Source organism: Equus quagga, chromosome 11 (assembly GCF_021613505.1).
Source record: "Equus quagga isolate Etosha38 chromosome 11, UCLA_HA_Equagga_1.0, whole genome shotgun sequence".
NCBI classification, from domain to species: Eukaryota; Metazoa; Chordata; class Mammalia; order Perissodactyla; family Equidae; genus Equus; species Equus quagga.
In genome coordinates, this window is record NC_060277.1 from 43037257 (window position 1) to 43043154 (window position 5898).

Here is a 5898-nt window from a genome sequence, read left to right on the forward strand (position 1 = left end):
TTGCCAATCTTTTTTTTTTTTCCTGCTTTATCTCCCCAAACCCCCCCTGTACACAGTTGTATATCTTAGTTGCAGACCCTTCTAGTTGTGTATTGGTGTACTTTCTATTTCATTGATTTATGCTTTGATTTTTGTTTGCTTTCTTGTGCCTAATTTGGATTTAATTTGCTCTTTTTCTAGTTCCTTAAGCTGAAGAGGAGGTCATTGACTTCAGACTTTTCTCATTTTTACTGTAGGCATCAGTGCTATAAATTTCTACGTACTGCTTTAGCATTAGGACACAGTTTCTAATATGCGATTGTTTCATTTTCATTCGGTTCAAAATATTTTCTAATTTTCATTTTGATTTCTTCTTTGACCCATGGGTTGTTTAGAAGTGTGGCATTTAGTTTTCAAATATTTGGGAATTTTCCAGATATTTTTCTATTATTGGCTTCTAATTTAATTGTATTATGGTCAGAGAAAACGACTTGAATCCTTTTAAATTTATTGAGGTTGGCTTTATGGCCTAGAATATGGTCTACATTGGTAAATGTTCCATGTGCACTTGAAAAGAATTCTGCTTTTGTTCTCTGCTGTGTTCTGTAGATGTCAGTTGGGTCAACTTAGTTGATAGTGTTTGTTAAGTCAGCTGTATCCTTGCTGATTTTATGTCTGCTTGTTCTGTCAATTATTGAGGAAGGGGTATTGAAATCTCTAACCATAACTGTGGATTTATTCATTGTTCCTTGCAGCTCTATTAATTTTTGCATCATGTATTTCGAAGCTCCGTTATTAGGGGCATACATATTTAAGATTTTTATATTCTCATGATTAATGGCCCATTTATCTTCTGAAATAAACTTCTTTATTCCTGGTAATATTCTTTTCTCTGAAATAGACTTTTTCTTTTGCTAAAATCACAAATCCGGCTTTCTTTTGACTAATGTCAGTACGGTATATCTTTTTCTATCCTTTTACTTTTAACCTAATTGTGGCTTTATATTTAAATTGTGTTTTTGGTAGGCAACACATAGTTGCTACTTATTAAATTAAACTTTATTTTGAGACAATTGTAGATTCACATCCAATTGTAGGAAGTGATACAGAGAAGTTCAATATGCCCTTTACCCGGTTTTCCCCAATGGTAATATCTTGCAAAACTATAGTAAAATATCAACCAGGATTTAACTCTTATCCAGTCAAGATACAGAACATTTGCTTCACCTCAAAGACCCTCATGCTGCCCTTGTATAGCTACACCCACCTCTCTGCTACCCCAACCCCTCTGTAACCTCTGGCAACCACTAATCTATAGTCCATTTCTGCAATTTTGTCAATCAAGAATGCTATATAAAGAATGCTATATAAAAGAAGGCTACATATAGTATGTAACCTTTTGGGATTACCTTTTTTTTACTCAGAAAAATGTGTGTATCAAGAGTGTGTTCTTTTTTATTCTTTAGTATTTCATGATATGAATATAAGACAGTTTTTAACCATTCACCTATTGAAGGACATCTGAGTTGTTTCTAGTTTTTGGCTATCACAAATAAAGTTACTATAAACAATTGTATACAGATATTTGTGTACATAAGTTTTCACTTCTCTGGAGTAAATGCTAGGAGCACAATTGCTGGGTTGTATGCTAAGTGCATGTTTAGTTTTTAAAGAAACTGCCAAACTTCTTTCCAGAGTGGCTGTACTATTTTACATTCCCACCATCAGTGTATGAGTGACCCGGTTTCTCTGCATCCTCACCAGCATTTGGTGCTTTTTTTTTTAAGCTATTTTGATAAGTGTATTATAGATACTAGTCCTTTGTCAGATATATGGTTTGCAGATATTTTCTCCCAGCCGGTAGCTTGTCTTTTCAGCCTCTCAACAGAGTCTTTCACAGGGCAAAAGCTTTTAATTTTAATAAAGTCCAATTTATCAGTTTTTGTTTGATGGATCATGCTGTTGGCGTCAAGACTAAGAACTCCTTGCCTAGCCCTGGATCCTGAACATTTTCTCCTATGTTTTTTTTCTAAAAATTTTTATAGTTTTACATCTTATATTTGTCTATGATCTATTTCAAATTAATATTTTTCTAGAAGTTTTACAGTTTTATGTTTTATATTTAGGTCTGTGATCCATTTTCAGTTAATTTTTCTAAAAAGTGTGAGACTTGCAGATTATTTTCCTGCCCATGGACATCCAGTTACTCCAGCACAGTCTGTTGAAAAGGCCGTTCTTCCTCCGCTGAACTGCATTGGCCCCTTTGCTAAAGATCAGTTGGTCATATTTGTTTGGGTCTGTTTCTCAGTCCTCTGTTCTGTTCCACTGATCTATGTGTTTATCCCTCTGCCAACACTACAGAGTCTTGATTACTGTAGCTACAAAATAAATCTTGAAATGGGGTAGCTTGTTTTCTCCCAAATTATTTTTTTTCAAAAAATATTTTTAGCTATTCTACTTCCTTGGCCCATTAATATAAATTCTAGAATAATCTGTCTATACGAGAATTTGTGTGTTTGTGTGTAAGGAAGATTGGCGCCAAAGTAACACCGGTTGCCAGTCTTGCTCTATTTTGTATGCAGGTTGCCACCACAGCGTGGCTTTGAGGAGTGGTGTAGGTCTGTGCCCAGGATCCGAACCTGCGAACCCTGGGCCACCACAGCGGAGCGTGCTGAATTTAACCAGTACTCCATGGGCCAGCCCCTCTAGGAGAAATTTTGATAGGGATTGTGTTAAACCTATATATCAATTTGAGGAGCATTGACATCTTTACTATGTGAATCTTCCAATCATGAACATGGTATTTATCTCTAATTATTATTTACTTATTTTGAAGTTTTTACCATATGTGTTGTACACGTTTTGTTAAATTTATACCTAAGTACTTCTTTTGATTTTTTTTCAGTGATTTTAAATGGCATTTTATTTAAAATTTTACATTTCCGTGTGTTCATTGCTCGTATATACATAGAAATACAATTGATTTTTGTATATTTGTCTTCTAGCCTATGAACCTGCTGAACTCACATGGTAGTTCTAGGAGATTTTGTGCAGATTTCTTGGAATTTTCTGCATGTCATGTGCAAATAGAGGCAGTGTTATTTCTTTCCAGTCCGTGTGCCTTGCCTTTCTAGAGTGGCTAGAACTTCCATTGCCGGGTTGAATGTAAGTGATGAGAACAGACGTCTATGGCTTGTTGCCAGTTTTTGGAGGAAAGCTTGCAGTCTTTCACCATTAAGTGCATGTTAGCTGTAGGTTTCTGAAGATGCTCTCTACTAAGTTGAAGAAGTTCTCCTTATTCCTAGTTTTCTGGGAGTTTTTTTTTTATCGTGAATGGGTGTTGAATTTTGTCAAAGGCTTTTTCTGCATCAATTGATATGATCATGTGATGTTTCTTTTTAGCCTGTTAATATGATGGATTACATTGATTTTTCTGTGTGTGTGTGTGAGGAGAGTCTCCCTCCCTGAGCTAACATCCGTTGCCAATTCTCCTCTTTTTTTTTTTGGCTTGAGGAAGATTAGCCCTGAGCTAACATCTGTGCCAGTCTTCCTTTACTTTATACGTGGGATGCCTCCATAGCGTGGCTGATAAGTGGAGTAGGTCTGCACCCAGGATCTGACCCTGTGAACCCAGGCCACTGAAGGGGAGCGCATACAACTTTAACCACTCACCCACAGGGCTGGCCCAGCACATTGATTGATTTTTGAATATTGAAGCAGCTTTGCATCCCTGGAATAAGCCCCACTTAATCATAGTATGTAATTTTTTTTTATATGTGTGGCTGAATTCTGTTTGTAAATATTTTGTTAAGGATTTAAAAATCTAAATTCTTGAGGGATATTGGTCTGTAATTTCTTTTTCTGTACAGTCTTTCTCTTCTTTGGATATCAGGGTGAAGCTGGCCTATAGAGTGAATTGAGAAATATTCCTCTCCTTCTATTTTCTGAGAGACTGTATAGAATTGGTGTTAATTCTTTAAACACATGGTAGAATTCTCCAGTGAAACCATTTGGGCCTCAATATTTCTTTTGAGGGAATTTTTAAATTGCAAAATCAATTTTCTTAATAGTTGTAGGGCTATTCAAATGATCTATTCCATGTTAGATGAGTTTTAGTAGTTTGTGCTTTTTGAGGAATTGGTTGTCATTTTGTCTAGGTTGTCAAATTTATGGGTGTAGAGTTCTTTGTAATATTCCCTTATTATCTTTTTGATGTCTGCAATAACATCCCTTGTTTTATTCCTGATAATAGATAATTTGTGTCTTCTTTTTTTTCTTTGTCAGCCTTGCTAGAGGTTTGTCAATTTTACTGATCTTTTCAAAGAGTGAGTGTTTTGTTTCATTAATTTTCTCTATTTTCTGTTTTCAGTTTCATTGAGTTTTACTCGTATGTTTATTATTTATTTTCTTCTGCTTGCTTTGGGTTTATTTTCCTCTTCTTTTCCTAGGTTCTTAAGTTGCTGGCTCAGATTATTGATTTGAAAGTTTTCCTCTTTTCTAATGTAAGCATTTAGTGCTGTAAAGACCCACCTCAGCACTGCTTTAAGTGTGCCCCAGAAATTTTGATATATTGTATTTTTATTTTCATTTAGTTCGAAGTGTTTTTTATTTCCTTTGAGACTTCCTCTTTGACCCATGGATTATTATTTATCAGTGTGTTGTTTAGTTTCCATGTGGTTAGAGATTTTCCTGTTACCTCTCGGTTATTGAATCCCAGTTTGATTCCATTGTGGTCAGAGAACACACTCTGTATGGTTTCAGTTCTTTTAAATTTGATGAGGCTTGTTTTATGGCTCAGGATATGGTCTATTTTGGTATATGTTCTATTGGCACTTGGAAAGAATCTGTATTCAGCTGTTGTTGGCTGAAATGTTCTATAAATGCCAATTATACCCTGATGGTTGATGGTGCTGTTGAGTTCTTCTACATCCTTGCTGATTTTTCTGTCTAGTTCTATCTATTGATAAAAGAGTGATGTTCGAGTCTCCAACTATAATTGTGGATTGTCTATTTCTCCTTTCAGTTCTATCAGGTTTTGCTTCACACATTTTGCAATTCTTGTTCAATGCGTACGCATTTAGAATTACAGTGTCTTCTTGGTGGATTTACCTGTTTATCATTATGTAATGTAAACTCTATCTCCTCAACTCAGTGAGTTCACCAGGCTATGCCTGGCTTTACCCTCCTTGTGCCACAGACTAGAAACTCTCTCAAAGCAACGTATTGGGGCAACTGTAGGCTCACCTAGTCTGTTTTCCATCATTCAGGGAAGACTATACTTCATTGCCTGATGGCCAGTGTCTTGAAAATTGTTGTTTCATATATTTTTTCCTGTTTTTCTGGGGGGTGGGGGAGTTGCTAGAGGTAGCAGGATAAAACTGGTTTCCCTTATTCCATCTTTGGCATAAGCCAAAGTTTCAATATGAGTTTTAATAGTATTGGAGGAAGTGGACTCCTTCCCTGTGGTGCTGTTCTCTAAATGATAATCTAGGAAATTCAGACCTTTAGAAAGTTCCTATTGAATATTATCAATAAGGTGTTAGTCCAGCTTTGCATTACAGTGCAGTGATGAAGTTGGATCTCACAGACAAGGCTCTTGGACTTAATCTTGAGAACCACGTTTTGTAGCTGCTCTGAGTCCACACTTTCTACATCTCAAATAGTACTTTTGCTTCAGTGACTAGAGCTTCTTCTCTGAATGTTTGTCATTAATAGCCTAGTAGGTAGAGTAGTTTCCTTATAGGAGCCAAGTATTTAGGGGTAAGTGGCCAATAGACATAATTTCTAGATATTAAACATCCTTTCTAGATGTTAGATAACCATCCCAAGTTTGAGGTGGCTTTTTCCCCAGTAGGTCTGGGTTGTACAGGCTTTTTTGCAGGTACTGCATGACAATCAATTCTAAGTACCTTTAAAATA